General features: G+C 40.6%; 1 protein-coding gene and 1 long non-coding RNA gene across 2 annotated transcripts in view; one reads left to right on the top strand and one right to left on the bottom strand.

Annotated features, from left to right (window-relative positions):
* The first annotated feature begins 4,954 nt into the window (after positions 1 to 4,954).
* RNF2 (ring finger protein 2) overlaps positions 4,955 to 25,988 on the top strand; it is a 35,366-nt gene continuing 14,332 nt past the window's right edge. The window contains 1 exon segment of the mRNA XM_028530728.2: positions 4,955 to 5,078. The gene's annotated coding sequence lies outside the window, so the exon portion shown is untranslated.
* Positions 12,986 to 16,304, bottom strand: LOC118498076. Its single transcript, XR_004900603.1, has 2 exons — positions 13,714 to 16,304; positions 12,986 to 13,502 (listed from the first exon to the last, which is right to left on the bottom strand). It is a non-coding gene; the product is annotated as an uncharacterized LOC118498076 (long non-coding RNA).

The following is a 25,988-nucleotide window of genomic DNA, read 5'->3' as shown; positions in this document are numbered from 1 at the left end:
GGATTTGGCAGTTCATTTAAATTCTCTACTAAAAAACGTTTCTGAGAAATGTGTTAGTTGAGAGATGTCTCTACCCTCCACTCTCTCGCCCCACAAAAACCATTCTAGCACATGTGTTTGTTTTAAGTAGGAAACATGAAAATATCCACAAAAGCAGATGAGCAAGCTGTCACTTGATTTAAATATTTTGTGTTCTTTATCTGTGCTTCCCCTCTGGGATCTTCCAACCTTCCATCCCGGAGAAGTTTCCATTCTGGTCTGAATATCGATCTGGATTTTGTAACCCTTGTGAGTTTCCAGGATGATTCCTGGTGTTCCCAGACCAGTGCCAAGGCACACATCAAAGTGTGTTTGAATGGAATAGACTTTCTTCATATTAGAAAACTAAAGCCATTCATTACTGAATTATACTTTATTTTATGTTTGAAATTTGATATCACAGTAATCTCTCCCATTTATGTACCCCGTTATTAACTGCAAAGAAACGGTTGACTATTTGTGCTGCAACAGAATGAAACATTTTATTCATTCTTTTGACTTTTCAAACACATGCTAGTTCATTATTTTAATACAATGTACTAACAGATGTTAGGCAGAATGTAGTCACATCTGGGACATATAAAAATACCATTCGAAGTTCCCATAGGAGGGAAATAGCAATATTGTTTAGTTCTCCCCTAAAGTCTAACTGGCCAATCTTATTTAATGTTTTACTCCTTTAGGTTGGATAGTTAAGAGGAGCACCATTGTTTTGGTTGTCTTGGGAATATAAAAAAGGAACAACGAAATAGAACACCAAGGGAAGTGTCACAAAAAGAAATACAGTATGCTGAAATACACATGAAACTTCACTAAAGCTTGTTGTAGAGCTGTACTTTTTCTTTTTAAGGTAAAGAGGTTGTAAATCTTCAGTTGCCTGCTTCCTGAAGTCACCTTGAATTATGTCTTTTTAGGCTTTTCTTATACAACTCTACTTACCTCGACCCTTTCAAAGAAAGCATAACACACCTGTAAGATGCTAAATAAGGTTTTGGTAGAATATATATTTGTGTGTGTGTGTGTGTGTGTGTGAGAGAGAGAGAGAGAGAGAGAGAGAGAGTTGTATATAGATTTTTCTATGTAGTGATTAAATCCCAAGCTATTCTAGTTTTTCAACCTACTTTTCAGTTTTTATTTTGTCTTGTTTTCTTAAAGCAAGTTTTGTAAGAAAACAAAAGCAAAACCTGCTGGTTTTCTGTCAATGGGTCAGGTTTGTATACTGTTATAGTTAGCATCATCTCCAGCTTCTGGAAAATAAACCACACTGAGGATTGGAAAAATAACTAGTGCTGAGCGGAGGCTCCGGAGATGTTTGTCTCACATACTGTTTACCAGTTAGAAAGAAAAGAAAAATTGCTGGAATTGTGTATACAGCGCTGAGCCAGAAGGCACGTATGGCTTAATGGAAGGTATTTTGGACTTGGAATCAGATGACCTAGGTTTGAGCCTCAGTTCTGCCACGTTGAGCTCAATGTGACAGAAGTCACATTTCCCGTCTATAAAGTAGGAATAATACCTTGGAGGGTTGTTGCAAAGATTCAGTGAAATAATGGGTATAAAAGTGCTCTATAAACTGGGATATATACATAGCTTATGTGTTGGTAGCTTGCAGCCTTCACCTCAGGTGAGCAGGTAACAGTCAGATATTCAGAGCACAAGTGGAAAGAAATCCATGCGGTGGATATACAATAGGCAGGTGTGAATTCCCATTTAAGACACACTGCCTTTATACAGAAAGCCTCTGGAGGGACTAAATGCGATTTTGATAGAAATTTCTGTTCTTGAGTGATAATGTTCAGCCCAAACAAGCTCACCCTGTCACATGGGGTCAAAGATTCCCAGTCTTTCCTTCTCTTAATATGTATTTCTTGAGCGTCTGTTCTGTGTGCCAAACGTTGTGAGAGTCTCTAGGTATACACTGACGGACGAGGTGTCTGCTCTCGAGGAACTTAGGTCCTAACTACGCCAGTTACACACTTGTTACACTATTATAACTAGTGTAACTAGTCACTAGTGTATTCGTGTAAATTTAGTTACTAGTACTAGTAACTAAAGATATTAGTTATGCTAATATCTTTATTCCAAACACTCGGTAAAGTGTAGGCACAAACCAAATACTCCATAAAAGTTGATTGAGCTGAACTAATCTAATTTTGTAGCATTACACATAGCAGATGGCCAGTAAAGAGGTGATTTTTGTGATCAGAAATGCCTACCTAGTTCACCGTGTGATTAACAGGGTACTACTTCTGAAGTCTGGAGGAAAAAATAGCTATTTTAACCAGAGTTCATCTAGTCATCCACCTATAATATGATACTTATATTATGTAGTGTTAATGTATTATTTTCCTACTTAAAATATGATCATCATTCTAATAAGTGTATTTAAGAAGTGGGGGCAGAGTGTTAGAAAATGTTTTTTAGGGTGATATCCTTTATGTCAAGGCAAAAAGTTAGCCAAAAGAAAATAGGCAGGAGGTGTCAAATCACTATTGATAGACTGCTATAGACTCGCCTTTGATTTACTATACAATTAAAACAAAAGTGAAGAAAATGGAAAGTCTGTTCCATTTACATAATAGTCAACTCTTAACAAGTACAGAGAGTTTATTTTTGAAAGCATAACTCTCTGGAAGCCACTCAAGAGATCCAATGTTATGAAATAAAAGTTTTTGGAGGTTTTCCTAATACCTAGGAGCTAAATGAGGGGGTCTGGGTGGTCGATATAAGTATTGTTCACCATATTCCCACTTCTCCTGAATTGGGTTCAAGGATTAAGTTCAGGGACTCAGTCCCCTTGCAGAAGGCTATGTGTAACTAGTTTTGGCCAATGAAATGTGAACAGTGATTTATTTGCAGATTCAGGCTGTGAAAAGACCATGGGGATTCTCTAGTCACTTTCTTCCTCTGCTATGGAAACTCGGTTGTCATGTTCTGGGTGATACAGTTTCAAGATGGTGGATCGCCTGTCAGTCCGGAATGAGTTTGATCCACATGAAGTATGGGCAAGCAATAAACTTCTGTGAAGGCATGGGGATTCTGAAGATGTTTACCACTACACCATAACATAACCTTTCCGAATTGCTATAGTCAGGAAGGCCCATAGTACTCTCAAAGTGTCAAGTTTTTGAGTAAGAGATAAAATAGATTATATGGGTTCCATTAACTTGTCAGTAGTATCTTCCATATTAAGGATGCTAGCCCGAGGTCTAGCTTTTTAATCACATTTAATCCAGATATCCCATAAGTTTTCCATTTTCCCACTAATTCTCCTGTGAATATTTTTAAGTACTACATTTAACCTTCATCCATAAAGATACTGTGCTTTCGACAAATAATTGCTTTTCTCAACATCAACTGAATTTCTTAATCTAAACACATATTATTTTCAGAAGCATTTTAACAGAGCAAAAGGTTCTGAATTATGAACTATATCCTTCATATCCTCCCATTCTAAAGATGGGAGACGCTTCTGCAATTGCATCATCTCCAGAAAGGAGACCCTTACCAGAAGGAAGACTTAGAAGCATTAATGATTATTTTTATTTTATTTTTCCACATTGGAAGAAGGCCTTGTAGAATCTGAGTATTATAGTTTCTAACTAAAACCTATAGATAGTAGAAGAAAGTTTCCAAATCACTGAAAAATAATAATGTTTCACTCTTGTTTACTTTAATGGATTGATAGGTAGGATAGCTAATGCGTTGTCTTCAGTATTTTAAATACTTAAATCCTAGCCCCTCAGGAAATCATCTCTGAACACACCAGCTGGAATTGATCCTTTGCTTTTCCAAAATACTAAGTAAATTCATACCACTTATTTGGCATTGCTTGTAGAGAGCTTTGGAGAGTTCCAAAGCTGGAAAAGACCTAAGAATCATTCAACACAATCCTCTCATTTTGCAAATAAGAAAAATAAATCCAGAGGACTTATGTACTAATTTATGTAAGTCACATAGACACACTGGAGGCCCTAAACCTAGCTTGCCCAAGAATTCCCAGTGCAGTCTATTCTTTTACGCCAAGAGAACACCCCTGCCTGTTACCGTGATTTTTTCAAAAAAGTCGACACCTCATCAATACTACATCTTGAGGTCAGGGAACTCTTTCAGTTGTTACTTTTTCAGTTTATAGCTTAATTTTTATGCATGCATATAATCTTTGGTAGACTAATTGATTATGTTTTAGATAATGATTACATGTATTTAATCTATGCTTATATTCTCAAGTTCAGAAGGTATTAATACTGGGAGGGACCAGATGCGTAGAAATAGATCCGCCAGGTGAATAGTAAGAGCTGATGAGAACAAGCAGAACGCATACAGGTGCCCAACAATATAATGCGAGAACTGAAGGCCATCTTCCCTGGAATAATTGAACCTTGTGGGTTCAGTGTGCAGGGTGGAAAGTGAGTCTTTGTTGAAAGGGGTGGCTGGGTTCTGAAGTTCAGGTGAAGTTCTGGAGGTGAAGACCCCAGGAGGGTTTCTACCGGACGGGACGGGTGCAAGAGCTGGGGGCAGTCACGGGGGAGTTGAGCTCCGAGCGCAAATCCCCCGCAGCGGGCCGGGGAGGCACAGGCCCCGCGTGGGCCCGGGCCCCGGCACAGAGCTCCCGGAGGCAGTCGGGCCAGACCGAGGTGGCGCCGCCGCCGTCACCGGGCGTCGCCGGGGGCTACGTGGGCCCCGCGGAGGGCGCAGGGGGCGGGGCCGGCGGCCGGGGAGGGGCGGTGGCTCGGGCCTCCAGGCCAGCACGCGGCGGCGCTCCGGCGCCGAGCACGTCCCGTCCTCCTCTCCGTCCCCGTCCCCGTCCCGCGCCTCCGCCTCCTCGCTCGCTCCTTCCCGCCCTCCCCGCAGCGCTGGCCGAGCCGGCTTCCCCTCGGTCTCTCATGAATATTGAGCGGCCCCTGTTGTATTTCCCGAGCTCCATTGCGGAAGCCGAGGCTCGCCATATTGTGCGGCGGCGCCGGCGGCCGCGGCGGCTGGTACTCGAGTCTCGCTCCGGCCGCGGTCAGCGGAGTCCCGGGCTGGGGCAGGAGCCGGTGAGTCGGGCGGGCGGAGGCGAAGGGCGCGGGAGCGGCGGCCCGGCCGGCCGTGCGGAGGCCCGAGCCGGCGGCCGACGGCGGCCCGGGGGTGTGTGTCCGTGGGGGTGTGAGGGGACATGGCGTCGCCGCCCCCAGCCGCTCTCGGGGCGGGGAAGGCGGCTTCTTATTGTTCCCGTCTCTTCGAGGGTCTCGGCGGGGACGGCGCGTCCGGCTCCTGGAGGACCCGGTGGGCGAAGCTCAGGGACCCCTGCCTCCGCTGCGAAGCCCTCGCTGCCGGCTTTGCTGCGCGGAGGCCGGGGCTGCCGTGCGGCCCCCTCCTCCCGGCCGGGGCCCCAGCCCCTCTGCCGCCCCTTTCCGGAGGCGGAAGGCGTGGAACTCGGGTTTTTTCCTCTGGGCTTCCCCCTCGCAGCCTGTCGTGTGTCTAACCCGTGGGGGTGGGGCGGGGGCGCTTTGTGCGAAGAGCCCTTTCCAGCCGGGGTGTCGGAGTCGGGGTTCGCGCGGAGGCGCTCCTCGGCGTCGGGGGTTCCCTGCAGGCTGTGGGGAGACCCCTCTCGGTGAAAACATTCCTGGAGTGCCGTCCGCCTGCCCGCGCGAGAGGATCTGTTGCTTTCTGAACCGCGAGGTTGCCCTGGAGGAGTCGTGGGGGGAGGGGGTGTCTGGGTTGGTTTCTGCTGGAAGCTTCGCGCTTTGAATCCTGTGGTTGACGCGGAGATCTTCGGTACCCGGGTCGCCGGGGAGCTCTCGGATCTGCTCGTCAGGATCGTTTCCTTCTCGCAGAAGTCACCTCCCTACTCCCGGAGGTACTGTTAGTAAAAAATTGGTCTCCCACTTTGAGCTTCATTCCCATTATTTGTCCGCTACGGCCGTGAGGGCTCATCTCCTTGAAGTCTTTTTGGGTCTCGACTGCATGGCTGTCAGAAGTTTCCGATACTGTGTGTGCCTTTTCGTGGGAAAATGGTTTGAAGATGTCAAATTGCCTTGAGGTGTGTAAAGAGATTTGCTGTGACAAGGATAGGTCTGCATTCAGTTATTTCAGTAATATGCTTTATTGCTTTTAAAAATTAAAATTGGGGCATGGTTTCAGTGTTTTAGACTGAGAATCGTGTTGAAAACTAATGTCTGAGTGATTGGCGTTACATAAATCTACTTTTGGTAGTTTCAAGATGATGAGCTGAAATACTTAGTGTAATTGGTAGTTAATCTTCTTTCCCCACTTGTCTTACGGTATAGTTGTTGAATATTTAATAACTTACATTGGTGTTAGATTGTGGTTCAAGATGAATATTTGATGCTTTGATTTATAAAAAATTTAAATGGCAGCAGCATGATTCTCGGTTATTCCTCCCTCCACCCCCCCGCCCGAAATTCTGCTTGTCACAATCAACAGGTATTTTTAAAAATCTTGATGGTACATCGAACATACTTTTTAGTAAAATAATGGGTAGTTATATAAGACTCCATTTTCCAGGGATAGCAGAGCAAATATGGCCTCTCACTTCTTCTAGGGATTTGAGTTACTTCCTTCAGGTACCCTTGTGGAGTCCACATTTGAGGCTAATTTTAATAGGTGAGGGAGTGAAATGGAGAATTTATGAAAGAAAACTGTCCAGTAGGCTAGTCCTTTCAGGTATCTGAAAAATACACTAATGGTTCTTAAGTGTGCTGCATGGAAAATGTTCAAATGAGAACCACTAGCATAATGTCGACTTGGAGAATTTTGAATTTTCCTCTGCCTGTGAGGAGCACGCAGGCAGCTAGCTCCCAGGTTTTGTACGGACGGAAATGTAGAGCAGGTCAGCAGACATCTTTGGATGTCAGGTCTGTCTCTTGAATCTGATTTATTCATGGTTTATGCTTATATTATGCAGTTGCTGGAGTAAAAGGTGATAGATGTCTAATGAATAATATATAACCAGATGTTTCAGTGACAGTTTCATTTCTATACACCAGCAAGAAAGTATAATTCCTTCCAGCCAAGAGAAGTGAGTTAATACTGAAAAGCACTTTATGAAAATTATAACAGCATTTCTAATATGACTTAAAGCACCTCATAATTTGGTAGTGTCTCATTTATTAAATCTGGAGAAACTAAACAGTGCATCACAGCGTGCAGTTTTTAAAAAAGGAAAAATACTGTGAGACTGTATGTTCTGCACGTATATAGATTTGTGCTTGATTTTTAGTGTTTATTACAACATTGTCATCAGAAACCAGTTATTTAATTTCCTGATTTTTTTCATTTCTCCAAAGTCTGTGTTATCATACTTACTGAATTTAGATCCTGCTATAATTTGGGGTATAAAGGTACAGTAACATTTACCCTGTCCATTCCCTGAAGGTCCATATATCCTGTCTATTCACCACCCCTAATGTTTTCTCCCTAATATGTCAGATGGGTCCTCTGGTGTCTCTTGTTGTAAGAGTACAGCTTGGTTGATTTCACATGGATATGCTGACTGTGGCGATGCAACTCTTGGCACTGAAGCAGAAGCTGGTGTTAGTATGTCCCTTGGCAGGGAGTAGGTGGGCTGTTACCCAGTTTTGTGCTTTGTGGAGGAACTCCCATGGAACTGGCTGTGGACTTTCAAGTTGGAGATTCTTTTTACTTGTTTTGTCTTACAAATGTTGGCCATCTGAAGTGGACTAGTAGATGGCTTGGCCTAGTGATATCTCTTGTTGGTCGCTTAGCATCTACACACATTGCTGAAAATTCTCAGGAGTCCTGTTGCTTGAATTTACCTTCTGCCATGTCTTTTAGGGAAAGGGTTAACACCACTTTTGCTGCTTCTACGTAGCAAGTCGATTTATTAAGTACAATGATGAAAAATTATTTTTGAAATTAATCTCAGAATAGTCTAATGAAGTCATCTTGTTAAGTGATGTAATAGACCATGTGAAAAATATCAGAGCATTTTGGTCATTTGTTTTCAAAAGATGTGTTGATTGTGGGCTCTCCTGCGAGAGGGATTTCTTTTTGTTTCTGTTGTACAGTGGAGTTGAGTATTATGAAGAAGTTAAATTCTAAAGTCAGTATGTAAAATGAAAATCACACGTTGTAAAAAATTATACTCGAAAATCCCTTAAAAAGGGGGAACAACATGCCAGTAAGTTCAGCTCAGCTTCAGTGCTGGAACAGATTGCTGTTTCTTTGTTGAACACTAGATGAAGCAGTTAGCTTGCATTTAGGGGCCATGTTGAACAGCAAAAAAAAGAAGTCTTTAAATATAAGAATCACATTCAGGATGGCGGAATGCTCACCCTGGAGAGGCTTGTGGGAACTGAGACCACTGAGGAACGGCGGAGCGGCTCTGCCATCTCACGTTTCCCTGGGCGGTGTGCTCTAGTAAAAGGAGGGGCTGTGCCTGCTCGGAACAGCCTGTGCTGCTGAAATATTTCTCATGTCCTGTCTATTTTGTCTTTTCAAGTTGGACGGTTTACATCACAAAAGTTAAGTGACTTTTCTGCTGTAACTTAACAGGCACAAATGTAAAGTTTCGAGTTATCCTTTGGAAAATAGATTTTATCTGTAGGAATAACTCCAAACTTTCTTTACCTTTCAGTGAAGTAGCAAGAGGATGTCGCAGACGGAGGAGAGCAGTTAAAATCTCTGTGTTCAATAATGTATTGGTGTCCAGTAAAGGAAACAAATGTCAGGAGGAATTTCAATAGTGGGCATTTACTGAAGGGAGTTGGTTAGGTGGACGTAAGAACAAAAAGGGAACAATTCAGCAGTCAACCTGAGAGCGCAGAGAAGAGGTTCCGTGGGCCTGGTTCCGAACTTTTGAGGAGGTCGGTGTTGTTTAGCTGCCCATATGGCTAGTTCTGGGAGGACGGAAAGAAGCTGGAGGCTGGAACAAATTGCTGATGCCAGCAGTTGGCATGAAGTCCCTTTGCCCCCTTCCTCCTTCCGAATCTTCATTTACTACCTCCATTGGCAAAGCCTACAAGGAGCCCGCTGGCAGAAGAGTAGTTACATATAATTGTATAGTCTCAGCTACAACACCAGAAAGCAGAAACTAGAATGGAGGTTTAGAAGATGAGAATCATTGAGTAAATGACTTGGCGCACAAATAGCCTAGGTTTATCTTCTCTGTGCCAGACCCTGTGCTAAGGATTAGGCATAGAAAAATGAATTGAACAAGGTTTCTGTCCTTGAGGAATTTACATTCTGAGTGGGGATGACAAGTAAACTATGTGCTGTACAGTGTATTAAATGCGGTGACATGAATGATGTGCTCTGGGAACCCAAAGGACATAGCAACCTACATGCCTCTGCTCTGCCTATCTCAGCTTAATGCCTACTCTTTTTATGTGGTCTCTTGATCAAATCCAGCCTCATGCTCTCTGGCTCCTGTGTTCAGCCCAGTGCCTATGAAATTGTTTCCAAGGTGCTTTGATTTTTTCATGTAATCATTATTAGGTAAGCATTTCTCGGTGCTTTATTCATCTGGATTAGGAAGACCATCACTTTCAGCCCAGCCAAGTACTGTGCACAAAGAGGACGTTTTGAAATATTTATTTTTGTAATGGATAATGGGGATTAAACCAGTGATCATTACTTTTGCATATGTTGTCTGCTCATTCCAAGGTCATAAAACGTAATTTGGGTAAAATGTTGTTTGATTTACAGATGTGAGAAATTAAAGAGTAAAATAATTGGTTAACTTAAATTAGATAGTACCAATTAAATTCAATAGCTGATTTAGAAATAGGACTTTGGATTTCTGATGTGCTGTATTCTAGAGCCAGCCCTTGTGGCAGGTATTTGGTTTGATGGCTAACTGAAATCCTCTTTTACCTGTGTTATTGTAGCGTAATGTTCTAAAATCTCACAGTTATTTCTGCAGGGTAAGAAAAGACAGAAGTCCCTCATTTTATTTCCTAAAATTAGAAATATCATGCAGTTCCTTTTTACGTTGTTCTTTTTAGTTGTGTACTCTTTATGTCCTTCTTTTTCCCCCTATATTGATTACCACTACTTATAGGAGCTATTGTAAAATGTGCAAACTGCAGTATTTCGTTTTGACTTTTTAGAAGTGTTCTGCTTGTTTCCCCACTGTACACTTTGCTGATTTAACTTAAAATCAACTGATTTTTCACTTTTAAAAAGATGTATGCTTCCATGCCAGTAATTGCATTAAACCTTCACTATTATGCTATTTACTACAGAGTCTAATTCAGTCTGGGATGGCTGTCTTGGAATCTAGCCAAACGTTTTATAGAAGCCTTTACTGTATAATTACAGAAGGGGTAGTATTGACTATAGTAGAAGGCAGGAGACTTGGTTTCTAGATCGGGTTCTATTACTAGCTTGAATGTTGACTTTTCTGTTGTAAAAAAAAAAAAAAAAGCAAACACACAGTGGATGAAGTTATCATCATTGACATGCTAACTAAGAGAAACAACACTCAGCACAGTGTCCAGGCATCAAAGCTGCGTATCTCCAGGAAAAAGAAAATCCCCTGGCTGAATCTCTGAGAAAGCCCTTACAGGTCACCTTAAGGAAGTTGCTTCGGCTTTAAATGTTCAGCCCAATTGCATGCTGATGAACTCCATGCTGCCATGAAGGGTCCTAGAGCTAATGAAGATATTCTGAATGAAATTCAGGCATCAAGAACTAACAAATTAACAGTTTATAGCAAAGAATTGAAGAGAGACCTGGCTAAAGGCATCACCTCAGACACACCTGGAGATTATCAGGAGACTGCTTTCTCTTCGTTAGGCGTGACTGAACTGAGGATCTTGGCATAAATGAGGACATGACAGATTTAGATGCCAGGGCTTTATATGAAGCAAGGGAAAGGAGAAAAGGGACTGATGTGAATGTCTTTAATACTTTTTTTTTTAATCTTCACCCATGGAGGATATGTTTTACCACTTTTTAGAAAGGAAGGAGTTGGGGGAAAGAGAGAGAGTGATGTGAGAAGGGAGCACCAGCTGCCTCCCATGTGCACCGCGACCTGACTGGAACCCACAGCTCAGGTGTATGCCCTGACCAGGAATGGAATGTGCAGCTTTTTAGTCTGTGGGATGACACTCCAACTAACTGACCCACCTGGCCAGAGCTATTTAATACCACTCTTACCACCAGAAACCATCCCCATGTTCACAGAGTGTTTCAGAAGTACACGCAGTACAGTCAGCCTGACATGAGCAGAATTTTGGGTCTGGACATGTGATGTGGAGAGTTGCTTTACAACTGTCGGGAACACATTACAAAGTATTCTTTGCAGAGAAGCTTCATCAGGTGGTGAAGGGTGTTGGAACACATCATAAGACATTGACCAGGATTATGGTGTCTCGTTCTGAAATTGACATGAATGGCATCAAAGCATACTATGGGAAGTTTTGTGGTATCTCTCTCTGCCAAGCCACCCTGGATGAAGCCAAAGGAGAGTGTAGAAAGATCCTGTGGCTCTTTGTTGAGGACAGTAAACATTCCCTTGATGATCTCAAGCTTTTTGAGCAAAAGATATTTTTTAAATCGTGCTTTTCATTCCCTATTATAGACTTAAATAGGAAAGTTTCTAAAGCAGGGTTAGTCTGACTGCTAACCCTGAAAACTGTAGCCTATAAATCATTTTTATATCATGACTCTGCGATAGAGAGAAGTTTTCTTTAAAACAATGTATTAACCTCAAGCTATAAAACCCCATAAACATGTGGTTCTAGTAATGTCACCTAAGATGTTTGTGTGTCAGAAAATAAAATTATTTTACAGAGGAAAAAAAACACCCTTGCTGACCTTGCAGGTTATTTGTAAAGACATAAGAGGTAAAAGGGGTTTGTAAATAGCAAAGCCTAGTATGATTTAAGGGGTGTATGTGAAGAAAGACCAATTGATTTATGGCATGGTCTTTGGGATAGTTTTGTGTCTGCTTTCAAGTTTTTGAGTTTCCCTATTTAAAAGAAAGCTGTTAGGGTGAAAATGGTGTGTGGGAGAAGTTGTGGATGTTCTATAATTCTACTTTTCCTAAGTTGGCTGACACTGTAGAGTCCCTTTCCCTACCAGGTGTGAGGTGATACCTCATTGTGGTTTGATTGCATTTCCATGGTGATTGGATCATCTTTTCACCTGTTGACCATCTGTATGTTTTCTTTGGAAAATGTTTATTCAGATCTGTGCATTTTTAAATCAGATTGTTTGCTACTGAATTGTAGAAGTTCTTTATTTATTTTGGATATTAGTCCCTTATCACATATATGATTTGCAATTATTTTCTCTAATCAGTGGGTTGGCTTTTCATTTTGTTGATGGTTTCATTTTGCAGTGCAGAAGCTTTTTAGTTTGTTATAATTCCACTTGTTTTGCTTTTGTTGCTTTTGGTATCTATATATTTAAATATGTATATTAATTGCTAATAAGATCTGGATGTCCATTAGGACAGATCTTATTAGCAATTAATATACATATTTAAATATATATTCTAAAGCATGCTCATTTTATCGATAAAGAGGTTCAGATATATTGACTCACTCCAAGTCATATTGATTTCCAGTATATAGGAGTTTGGCCATATTTTTGCTGCTTTCATGAACCTAAACTTTATGCTTATCTTTAGATTTACCAGACCTATAAGACTTCTTTCTATCCCTAAAGTTTTTGGTTTCTTTTTCATCCTTCTAAGACCCTGGCATTTAAAACTACAGGAGCTGCTTTTCTGGTTTTAAACTTTTTTGATCTGTGTTGCACAAACCAGGAGACAAGGAAGGCCTCCAGAGAAAAAAAAGATTAAATCAGTTTACCTTTTGGAGTGTTTCCAGAGCCCAAAATGAGAGTGAGGTCTCCTGAACCTCAGTCTGACTGCTACTGTTCCCTGTAGTGGTTGTTTTTCTTCCTTTTACAAGAGAAAGCCTACACTGTGTGACAGAGGGACACTAAAAACACATTCTTCCCTCCTCTGTTCTTAGCTGCTGTCTTAAAACTGCTTGGTAAAATCTGTACTTACTGTAATAGGAATTGAAAAATGGAGGCAACCTTGCCTCCCCACAAACTCCAAACAGTTGTTAACTTCTAAAACAGCTTGACATAGCTGTAATTGTAGCGTACATGCAAATTAGTGGCTTCTCTCATCACTTTACCTTACTAGTCACTGGATATGATATTAATAATTGTTACTTTTAATGATGGGAGAAATTTCCTGTTGATACTACCATACTGGTGGTATTATTATTGTATTAGCAATAATAGTAGTGTGGTTGGGTGTAGTGAGTGGTTAAGGGCATGGGCCTTAATGAAACGGATGTGGGTTTGAGTTTTGCCTTTGACCCTTCTGAACTTTGAAGAAGTTGCTTGGTTGTTTACTTACTTTGTCTTGATTTCCTTATATATTAAATGAGAGCAATTATAGTATCTACTTTATAGGGTTATTAAGATAAAGCAAGATTTTGTGTAAAGTAGTAGATACTCTGTAAATGTTACTTATTTTTAAATTATTTATTTATTTTTAGAGAGAGGAGAGGGAGGGGAAAAGAGGGAGAGAAACAGCAATGTGTGGTTGCTTCTTGTGCGCCCCCTACTGGGGACCTGACCACAACCCAGGCATGTGCCCTCACTGCGAATCAAACCAGCAACCCTTTGGTTTGCAGTCCAGTGCTCAGTCCATTGAGCCACACCAGCCGGTGCTGTTACTTATTATTAATAGCATTATTTCCTAGGACTGGGATAACTGGGGGAAGGAATGTTAATTTTTTTTGTATCCGTGGGAATCAGTTGTCTGGATGCTTTTTGAAAGGGTTATTCCAGTTGCTGTTAGAATGTGGAGGCATCAGCTTTCAGCTTTCTTTTCTTAATCTGAATTTTTTTCTTTTTGTATGAACTGCCTCGCCACAGACTTTTCAGTAGAGTATGCCCTTGCCAGAGATGGTATTTGTATTTTTGGTGACATAAGGGAATGTTGCTGTGACTTTCTACGCTGTTATATGCTAAAGCTAATGTGTGTTCATCAGCACCTCTGCTGCTTCTGGCAGAAATCTACCCTTGATGGGCATTTGTCTTCCCAGGAAAGGATGACAGCCGCCGCAGTGTACCACTTTTCAGATTAACATCTGTTCTGGCATATGGGACTCCAAGTCGGTACTTACTAGATTTCTCTTTTTAGCTGTGTCATTAATAATGTGCTTATGTAAATCGTTAAGCCTTGCTTTATGCTTTAGTTATATTTTACATCTCCCTGTCATAGAGATGCCGATCTGTCTGTGCCGCTAAGTCTGCAGATATTTATTGGGGGCCAGCCATGTGTTCTGTGGCAGAGAGTCCACAGCAGATAAAACCCTCACCCTCCCAGGGTACACCCTGTAGCACCAAGCACACCACCAGCTCAGAGGAAAATCCGTAGCTAGCTTATTAAAAATATATATGCAGGCAGGCCAGATGGACATGGAGAAGTATGCTGTCAGCAGTTTTCTTCAGGACCAAAAAAGTGCAGAAAGCCTTGGCTTTGAATGATAGATGTGTGAAATACAATACAAAATATGCTTCTTTTTGACCTGATTTGAAAAGAAAGGATTGGAGGAAATGACTGGTTGTGTTTGGTTGAAATGTTAAATTGAAATAAATTGCCAAAGGTAGAATACCTTCTTAGGTAAAGAATAGCATCTTTAGACATTATAGTGGTAAGGATCTTGAAGCAAGCTTTTGATCCACAAAACACAAAATATTAGAGCTAAGAGGGCTCTTGATGCTACTTAATGTAAATTTTTATTTAAAAATAAGGAAAGCAGATCCTCAGATAAAGTGATTAGCCCTAGTTCACCCAAGAATTTAGAAGCAGAACTTTTTCCCTCCTCTTTTTACCATGTGCGTATATTTGTAGAAAATTTGTGGCTACTATTTCAGTTACGGACATTCCTGTTGTCAAATTGTCTCCACCTAGTGGCAACACGCATTTTGCAAGGCTGAGTACAAACATGGGGAATAACTTTGTTAGGGGGAACTTTATTGATCATTCTTTTTGAGGACGAGTCCGTCAGCTTGGTGAGCAGTTGTGTTGCTTTGGCAAAGGGAAAAGAGGGGACAGTGTGCCTAATGCTTATTTTCGTATTTCGTAACCTTACTAAGGAATGTGTAAGCTCTACAGTTACAGCTCAGCAGCACATTTGTTGACACTGTGAGAAGCTGGTGTGTTAAGCTTGTATTTTAGAGTTTTCATATATGCACATAAGCATATATATTATGTTAACATTTGTATATTTACATGTATAATTTTTTCCCTTATGAGTTAAAAAAGATAGCATGGTACCTTCATCAGTGGAGAGGAGATGAGCTAACCAGTAAATGCTGTGGGGATCAAAATCAAGGTGTTGGCATGCCTGTGTTCCTTCTGGAGGCTCTAGGGGAGAGCTCATGTCCTTCCACATTCTAGCTTCTAGAGCCGGCCGTCACCCTTGTAGCTCGTGGGTTCTTTCTCCATCTTCATGCCAGCATTGCAGCATCTTTAGATTTCTCTCTGACAATTATCCTGTCCTTTTATCACACCCCGTTCTCTCTTACCAGGACCCTTGTAATCGCATTGGTCCAAACAAGATAATGTAGGATAATCTCCCGTGAAAAAGAGTCTTAATTTAGTCACACTGGCAAACTTCTTTGTGTCCTGAAAGGTAGTGAATTCACAAATTCTGAACATTAGGATGTGGACACCTTTGTGGGCCCAGTATACCATTAAGTTGGAGACTTAATTCAGAAGGCCACTAAAAATTTACAAATGGAATATTTTAGTGTATCTTAAATTGATATCATATAGTAGTCCCGAATAAATTAGCTTCTTTACAGTAAGTTGTGATTAATATTTATTACCCCCAGGAACAATCTTCATTTTTTTATTATTAGAAATATAAGTTGGATAGAACATGCTGATTTGGCCCTTTTATTACAACAATTATAGCTATCATACATTCTTCACAGAATCGTATAAAATAGGTAAATTATTTCCACCCTGGTAGGATTTCATACTTTAATTTCTGTAGTGTCTCTGAAGAGTAGTTGATGTCACAAAGTTGTGGTTCACCAGTAGATGTCTTTCTATCCAGTAGTATTGCTGACCAGTTGTTTATGAACCAGATGCAGATAATCTATAACATTGGTATATGGTGGGATAACTTTGAATAATACTGTTCCTACACCTGTGGTTTAGTTAGCAAGCCCAGAGTTTCCTTTGATTCTTTTTTTTTTTTAAGATTTTATTTATTTATTTTTAGAGAGAAGAGAAGGGAGGGAGAAAGAGAGGAAGAGAAATATCAGTGTTCGAGAGAAACATCAGACACGCCTCCAACCAGGGCCCTGGCCCACAACCCAGGCTTGTGCCCTGACTGGGAATCGCCCGACCCACTCAGCCATACCAGTCATGGTTCCTTTCATTCTCATTCCCTGCTTTCTTTTCACACTGCATGTTCTTTTCTGTTACAGTTTTGGTTACTGTAAGCTGAGATGTAAGCTGAAATTTCACATCAGAACCTTTCCTACTTCAGATGTGTTTATTTTTCTGGAGCACCTGCATGTACCTGATGTGCAAACACATCCAAAACTGAATTCAGCTTCTCACCACCCCTTCCTTGAAAATGCATCCCATTTCTTGTTTAAAACATTGCAAGTTTTTTATTGTCACAAAATTTTCCATTTCAAGTGTACAATTCAGAGGCATTGAGTACATTCATGCTGTTTTGTAACCATCATCACTGTCCATCTCTAGAATTTTGTCATCATCTCAAACTGAAATTCTGCATTCAATAACACTTCTCATTACTGCCCACTCCCTCCAGCCCCTTGTAACCATTATTCTTCCTGTGAATTTGACTCATGTTGGTGCTTCATATAAGTGGGATCGTACATTGTTTGTCGCTTTGTATTTGGCTCATCTTACTTTGTATTGTATAGTGTTCTTTTTAAAATGATTTTATTTATTCATTTTTAGAGGGAAAAGGGAGGGAGAAAGAGAGGGAGAGAAATGTCAGTGTGTGGTTGCCTCAAGGGCATGTCCCACTGGAAGACCATCTGCAACCTAGGCGTGTGCCCTGACTGGGAATCGAACCAGTGACCCTTTGATCCTCAGGCTAGCACTCAGTCCACTGAGCCACACCAGACAGGGCTGTGTAGTGTTTTAAAGGTTCATTTGTGTGTAGCAGGTATCAGAATAATGTTACGAACATAGCTATACAAATATCTGTTCCCTGCAACTCAAAACAGATATGTTAGAGATATATTCGTTTAGGTGTATATCTAGAATTGGAATTGCCAGATCACGTGGTAATTCTGTGTTTAATTTTTTGAAAGGCCTACCATACTTCACTCAAAAATGGCTATACCATTTTATATACATTTCCAGTTTATCTTGCAGTGTACAGAGGTTCCAATTTTGCTACATCTTTGCCAATACTTGTTAATTTTCTGCTTTTGATGGATGGCCATATAGCCATCCTATGGAGTGGTATCTCATTCTGGTTTTGATTTGTATCTTTCTAATGATTAGTTGGGCATTTTTTTCATGTGCTCATTGACCATCTTTATGTCTTAGGAGAAATGTCTGTTCAAGTCCTTTGCCCATTTTTGAATTGAGTTGTTTGATTTTGATGTTGTAGTTCTTTATATATTCTGGGTATTAATCATTTATCAAATATATTACTTGCAAACATTTGCTCCCATTCTGTGAGTCACCTTTTCAGTTTCGCTAGTTCTGCAAGGTACAGAAGTTTTCTTTTTTAAATAAAAGTCCAGTTTTTCAATTTTTTCTCTTGCGTGTTCTTTTGATGTCATATCCAAAATATCACTGCTAAATCCAATGTCATGTAGAATTTCCCATATGTTTTCTTTAAAGAGTTTTATAGTTTTAAGTGGGTAGATTGCTTTGGGTAGTATTGTCATCTTAATATTGTCTTCTGATCATGAACAAGGGATGAGATATCTTTGCATTGTCTTTTATTTCTTTCAGCAGTGTTTTGTAATTTTCAGTGTACAGGTCTTTTGCCTCTTTGGTTTAATTTATTCTTAAGTATAAATTGCCACTTTTTGAGGCTTCTGTAAATGAAACTGTTTTCTTGAATTCCATTTTAAACTGTTGATTGTCAGTGTATTGAAATGCAATTGGCTTTCATGTGTTGAATCCATCCTCTCTGACCCTCCTTACCCCAGCCCTGGCTCTGCACAGCTGCTGATTTAATTTGTCAATTCAGTATCTAACATTTTTTGTGCAGTCTTTAGGGCTTTCTACATATAAGGTTGTCATTTGTAAACAGAAATTTTTCCTTTTTCCTTTCCAGTTTGGATAGCTTTCATTTCTTTTTCTTGCCTAATCAGGCTAGAACTTCTAATGCGAATATGTTGAACAGAAGTGGTAAAAGTGCCATTCCCTATTTTGCTGTCTCAGTTTTGTTCTGTTCTGTTTTGTTTTGTTTTAAAGCATCAACCACTAGACAGCAGCAAGCTTGGGAGCTTGTAGCTTACTCTCTTATTTTTTCTCATTTATTGCATCCCATGTATTTTACCTCCTAAGTATTTTTCAGCTCTGCTCCTCCTAATTCGTACTTGTTAACACACACACACACACACACACACACACACACTTCTAGCTGTCCCATTGTAGGTATTTTTTAATTTGGATTATTGCACAGGTCTTTAGTATTTTATCTTCTGAGTCCATCCTTCACTGTTGCTAGAGTTGATCTGTGTATCTCAAATGCAAATCTGATTTTGTCATTCCACTGTGGATTTTTCCCAACACCTTTGCGTGGCATAGGAGGTCTCCGTGATCTGGTCCACAATTTAATTCTTTAGACTCTGTCCTACTCCCAAACTCCCTCTTTTCTCTTAACCTAAAAATGAAAAGCCAAAAAGGAGAGGCAAAAAGCATTTATTTGGGATCAAAAGAGTTGCAGTTCGGGCAGCACAGATTCAGGCAGAGACCTAATTAATGTCCTAATTACAGGGTGAAGGCAAGGGTTTTTTTTTATGAGAAAAGGAAGGGAATAATTACATGAATAGAAGAAAGACATTCAAACTGAGTTACTTTTTAGCCATATGTGACTGGTAACTGACTCTGTCTTCAGAGAGTCTAGCCACCAGGGTACTTTTGTTGTTCAGGATGTCCATCGGCTTTTCTTTTGGCTTTGCAAAGGGTTTGTAAGGCAGTGTTGGTTTGCCCAGTCCAACGCTTATTTTGCCCAGTTCAAGTATTCCAAAGGTTCAGGGACCAAGACATGCAAAGCACTTCCTCTGGAATGGCTGCACTGGCTCCAGTTTTAAATGACTTCACTTATGTCAGCTTTTCACATGTCACTCATTTAATAGTGAGCGACAGTAGCTTCACAAAAATCCCACGCTGAGTTGTACCTTTGCTTATTGTGTTTGTCCTTTGGGACTGCTTTCCTTTCCTCAGTTGGTTAACTTCCACTTTGGACTTTCTTCTTCCAAGGAGGAGTTTCAAACCTGTTCTGATTTCTTTCCCCCCCTTTGACTGCTTCTTTGTGCTTTTGTAGCATTTATCGAATTGTGGAAAAACATGTTCAGGGCCCACTAGCCAAAAAACCCTTGGAGGGTCTCATTTCCTATCACATAGTAGTAGCTCTCAGTAAACGTGGTTTTGTAAACTGGTGAACTCAACTGGTTTTCCTTATGGGTCTGTTAGCTTCTAATATTGGTGAACAAAGGACAGAAAGAAAACAAAGCTGCTGCTGATAAACTGGTATTGATTGATGTTAGACCTTGATAGGCATATCTGAAGCTTTGGGGAAAGACTGAAAGGGACCGTTAAGAAAGTACGAATTGGGCAGGCGGGGCAAAGGAGTGGTGTTAGAGGAGATGAAATAGTGGTGAGTGATGGGGAGTATTGTAAGAGGGCACGTGATCTAGATTATCTAGGTCTACATTTTAACAGTACTTGAAAAAACCTCAGAACATTCTTCCTGTAACAATAATTTAATTATGTAGAGACTAGAAAACATTAAGTCTGTTACCAGTATGAAAAAACTTAATTAAGACTGGGTAATGAAGATCTGGTAATTCACCTTTGAAGGGTTTCTGCTCTGTGTTCCACAATGTGGAAAAAAATATAATCCAATTAGGAGTTGATTATATTATCTTTTTAAATAAAGAAGCTATTAGATGAACAAAAGTAATTTTGATGAGTGTTCCAGATGTTTTGTGCAGTAACAACTTTTTCAATAAAAACACTGTCTTTGTGTCTTGGACGCTTACAGAATTGAGTGTCTGCCCTGCAGCTGGAGCTCCAGATGAAACAGCTGCCGGGGGTGTCCGTGAGGCGACACCGCGGGCAGTAGGGGATGGCAGTTGGGCTGCTTGCTCAGAACTCAGTGTCGCTCCTTGGCTTGCCTGGTCTTGAATAAATTTCTGAACAGCAACACCTGTATCTTGTAAGCAGGCAGTGTTTTAATTAAGGAACAAATCGTTTGATCATTCATGTGTTGTATAATAAATGCTAGAAGAAAAGAAAGATGCTAAAGTTTGGAAGAGTTAATTTGATGTGACCTTTATTTAATTTATGTTCACAGGGGACAATAACCATGGAAGAAAAAGATACATTTCTTATTACAAAAGAGAGGGGGAGGGAGGGAAGGCGTCTCTTGGTTTTGTTTCATAGTGCTTAGGGGAGCAGTCTCAAACAGAAGAAGAAAAGTGCTTTGTAGGAAAAGGGGATAATCTAAATCATTTAAAAGTGATTATATTTCTGATATATGACCTATATTTCACAGTTTAAAAGACGAATTAAGGGAACAAATCATTTACAGGATAAAGAATATACAGGATAGAGACATAAAGTGTTGGCTGGGCTGGCTGTGAGGAGTTGGTTGTGGTACCCTTACCTTTGGCGAGTGTGGTAGGGTGAAAGTGGGCCCTCAGAAAACACCCCAATTCTCCCTGGGATCTGGAATGTTACTTTATTGGGGGGCGTCTTTGCAGATAGATGATTACTCTGGATTACCTGGGCGGGCCCCACATTTCATCACGTGTCCTTACAAGAGAGAGGCAGAGGGAGATGGTTCCCACAGAAGAGGAGGCGGCTGTGTGGCCTCGGGCAGAGATAGGAGTGGTGTGGCCACACGCCGAGGAAGGCCCGCAGTCGGGCGGAGTTGGAGGAGGCGGGAGCTACCCGTCACATCTCCGGAGCGAGTGCAGCCCTGCCAGCACCTTGGTTTTGGCCCCAGCACACTGATTTAGAACTTCTGGCCCCAGAACTGACAGATAAATTTCTGTTTTAAATCACCAAACTTGTGGTAATTTGTTATAGCAGTCATTTTTCAAAGTGTAAATGGACATTTCTAAATAACCCCATTTACCTAAATTCTCCTTTGGGAGGGTGTATGATTTGTAGGTCACTCATACTGGATTGTAGTTGTATTTCAAATTTTCTGAACAGATCAGGCAATGTTTATGATGAAAGCAATGGATCAACATTTTCAGGCATAGAACTCTGAGGTTTTAGCTCAAAATAAGTTATATTTAAAGCTTGCTTTTGGGGGGAGGGAAACGTTTTATCCAGTCCGGAAGCTCCCTCATGGCTGCTTTCTTATAGCTCCACTCTCGTCAGAGCACAATTTAGACTTCGTACTGAGAACCGAGTTAGGGGTCCGCTGTGCCCCAGCACGTGCCTGGGTCTCCCTTGAGAGTTTGGTCTGTTGTGAGTCTCACCGAAGGATCAAGGCCACATAGGTTCTCTACACTTTAGCTTTAGATTTTTAATGATGAGAGAACAGTGCGTCCTGGCTCATATCACCTTGGTCCCCTCAGAGATGGCATATTGGAGGGGTAGTCCAAGAATCATCCATTTGAAGGTTTGTGAATGTTCTGCAAAGCTGCCATTGAAGACACCCTTCTCTGTGTCACGTGGCAGAGACATGGTGAACAGAACTCAAAATCACAAAGATTTAGGTGTTTGGATTTCTATTGTAATTGCTAAGATAAGGTCATGATACACATCTTGCTCAAGAATTTGCTTTTCAAAAAAAAATCTTAACCCCTGGCTGCTGTGGTTTAGTGGATTGAGCGCCAGCCTGTGAACCAAAATGTCACTGGTTCAATTCCCAGTCAGGGCATGTGTATGGGTGTGGGCCAGGTCCCCAGGTGGGGGTGTGCGATAGGCAACCAATTAATTGATGTATCTCTAGCACACTGATGTTTCTCTCCATCTCTTCTTCCCTTTCTTCCCCTCTCTCTAAAAGTAAGTAAAATCTTAAAAAAAAACAACAATGTATATTATGTACATGTGTTGAATTCCACATCAGACATATACCTATATAGTATTCTGTACTGTGGATATAGCATAATTAGCCATATTCTTGTCAGACATCTGTAAGCTTTTATGACTTTTTGATAATACAAGTAATGCTGTCAATTTTTGTATGTATATTCATATCTGTATGAGAATTTTTTTGGATAGATTTATAAAGAGAATCGTGAGGTCAAAACTTAAGCGCATTAAACTTTTTCACAAAAAAATTTTTTTTATTTGGACAGAAACTACTCTGAGAAGTGAAGATTCAGCCAGTACCGAACTATGGGTGTTGGTTTTTGATTTGGCCAAAGAGCAGAGACAGTTCTTTGTTGTAGTCTCTTCATTGGCATCTATTTTTCAGATACTCTCTTGATTCACAACAGTTAATTTTATTGAATTTTTCTTTTTCTTTTTTTTTTTTTTTTAAGATTTTATTTATTTATTTTTAGAGAGGGAAAGGAGGGAGGGAGGGAGGGAGGGGGAGAGAGACAGACAAACAGACATCAATGTGCGGTTGCTGGCGGTTATGGCCTGCAACCCAGGACTGTACCCTGGCTGGGACTTGAACCTGGGACACTTTGGTTCCCAGCCCATGCTCAATCCACTGAGCTACGCCAGCCAGGTTATTCTTCTTATTTTTTATTTTTTTTAAATATATTTTATTGACTATGCTATTATAGTTGTCCCATTTTTCTCCCCTTTATATTCTCTGAGTTGCACCCCTCTTCCTACTGATGTATTTCCCCTCCCCCCCTTAATTTATGTCCATGGGTAATATAAGCTCTTTGGCTTCTCCATTTCCTATACTGTTAACCTCCCCCTGTCTATTTTGTTTCTACCAGATATGCTCTTATTCCCTGTACTTTTCCCCCATTCTCCCCCCTCCCACTGATAACCCTGATGTGATCTCCATTTCTGTGATTCTGTGTCTGTCTATATTTGCTTGTTTTGTTTTTATTGGTTTAGGTTCAGTTGTTGATAGTTGTGAGTTTATTGTCATATTACTATGAATATTTTTGATCATCTTTTTTTAGATAAGTCCCTTAATATTTCATATAATAAGGACTTGGTGATGATGAACTCCTTTAACTTGACATTACCTGGGAAACACTTTATCTGTCCTTCCATTCTAAATGATAGGTTTGCTGGATAGAGTCATCCTGGATGTAGGACCTTGCCTTTCATGACTTTGAATACTTCTTCCCAGCCCCTTCTTGCCTAAAAAGGTTTCTTTCGAGAAATTAGCTGATAGCCTTATAGAAAACTCCCTTGTATGTGCCTGTCTTCTTTTCTCTTCCTGCTTTTAAGGTTCTCTCCTTCTCTTTAATCTTGGGTACTGTAATTATGATGTGCCTTGGTGTGGTCCTCTTTTGGTCCAACTTCTTTGGGACTCTCTGAGCTTCCTGGATTTCTTGGAAGTCTATTTCCTTTGCCAGATTGGGGAAGTTCTCCTTCATTATTTTTTCCAGTAAGTTTTCAATTTCTTGCTCTTCCTCTTCTCGTTCTGGCACCCCTTTGATTTAGATGTTGGACCATTTAAAGTGGTCCCAGAGGTTCCTAAGCTTCTCCTCATTTTTTCTGACTTCTTGTTTCTTCATGCTGTTCTGGCTGACTGTCTATTCTTCTTCTGTCCAAACTGTCAATTTGAGTCCTGGTTTCCTTCCCATTGCTGTTGGTTCCCTGAGTATTTTCCTTTATTTCACTTTGCCATAGCCTTCACTTTTCCCTCTATTTTGCAACCATACTCAACCAATTCGGTGAGCATCCGGATTACCAGTGTTTTGAGCTGTGCATCGGATAGGATGACTATCTCTTCATTGCTAGTTGTATTTTTTTCTGGAGTTTTGATCTGTTTTTTTCATTTGGGCCGTATTTCTTTGTCTTCACACACCTGTTACGTTTGTAAGCGGTGGAGCCTTAGGTATTGGCCAGGGCAGGGCAGCCAGCCCACTTGGCTGCGTTGTAGTGCTGTATGTGGGAGTGGGGTCTGAGAGGGAACAGTGCTGCTTGCTTAGCCCTTAGCTGGCTTTCAGTTACTTCCCACACTACCCACAAGCAAAATGGGTCCTTCTAGTGCTGATTCCTGGGTGTAGTGCGTTGGTTTTGTGTACGTACATTCTGGAACCCTGTGAGTCTCTCCAGTGGCCTCTCCTGTGAGGCTGGCAAGGTTCTCCTGCTGCTGTAACCACCCACAGGTTTTACAGCCAGAGGTTGAGGCTTTATTTGCCCATGCTGGAACCATGGATTCAGTGATCTGTCTCGCTCCCCAGTTGTTCCTCCTGGTTTGTCTGCATGCACTGTTGGACCGCCACACTCTGCCAGCTGCCGCCTTCTTGCCAGCAGTCCTCCCACCCTGGATGCCCATCACCGGCCCTTCCTACCAGTCTGGATGAACGTTTCTTCTCTAACTCCTTGGTTGTGGGGCTTCCATACAGTTGATTTCCTGAAGTTCTGGTTATTTTCGTTGCCTAATTTTGGTTGTGCAAGGTGGCAAAGTATATCTACCTACACCTCCATCTTGGCTGGAAGTCTACTTTTATTGAATTTTTAAATGATATATAGGATTATTTTAGCGTTTAAGGTATCTTTTTGTGTTAAATATCAATACAGTTGTACTGAAGTTCTAGGAGCTGATTTTCTATTACACTTCTAAAGAACATGGATAAAATGACATCATCCAGTAAGTTCTTAAGTATATGTTGATCACAGATAATAAAAGTGGGGAATGCAGTTCCACAGAGATTTCTGCAATATGCTACATAGCTTGATGGAATCAGCCTCCATGTCAAGGAGGCCATTTCTCATACCAAATACTGTAATTGTGCCTTAAATACCAAATTGCTCCATCCCCATAGCCATGCCATTGTGCACAGCAACGATGGGAATTCCTACTCCTGCACAACCTGCTAATACTGGATAATTATTAGTCACTTTAATTTTTGTCCCCATCACACACAAAAATAGAACAATTTAGTGATTATCAGTGAAGCCAAGCACATTTCAATTTTATTGGCCACTAGTATTTTTTCTGTTAATTACCAATTTATCATTTTGCCTGTAGTGGAGTTGTCTTTTAAATTGACTTAGGGGAGGATTCAGTAGAGGTTATGGCCTTAGGTTATAATATGTTATAAATATTTTCTCCCTGTCTATTGCTTAGCTTTTAAATAGCCCATGATGTCTTTCCCTTGGTTAATACATTTCTAAATGGTTATTTGTGGTTTATGGGAAATCTGTGGCTTTTTTGGCATGTTTAATTGATTCTACTGGATTTTCAAGGTTATGTTGTCTGCAGCTGATACTTTGTCATTTCCTTTTTTCTCTCTTTTAAAAAAATTTTGTGGCACATTTTAGGACTTTCAGCAGAGTGGTGTAGGGCAATCTTGTTTTGCTCCTGACTTTTAATAAGAATTTTCAAAAATTTAACTGAGTTTTGCTTTTATGAATAAGCCATTTTTTTATGTTTCTTATTTTTATATTTTAGCTGTTTCTTTTGATTGTGCTTTTATTGTGATCATTTCCCCCCTTTCTTTAGGGTTATGTTCTAATTTCCAATGCTTGGTTCATTTTTTAGAGTCTTTATGGTTTTCTTATTTAAAAATTGAGTTTATAAATGTGAGGGAGATTTCTCATTACACATCTCATATATTTCAACAAGGCAGTATTTTCATTCACTTACAAAGAACTT

This window comes from Phyllostomus discolor, chromosome 14, assembly GCF_004126475.2.
Source record: "Phyllostomus discolor isolate MPI-MPIP mPhyDis1 chromosome 14, mPhyDis1.pri.v3, whole genome shotgun sequence".
Classification (NCBI taxonomy): Eukaryota; Metazoa; Chordata; class Mammalia; order Chiroptera; family Phyllostomidae; genus Phyllostomus; species Phyllostomus discolor.
The sequence above is the reverse complement of the archived record's forward strand: the minus strand, read 5'-3'. Positions and strand labels throughout refer to the sequence as shown.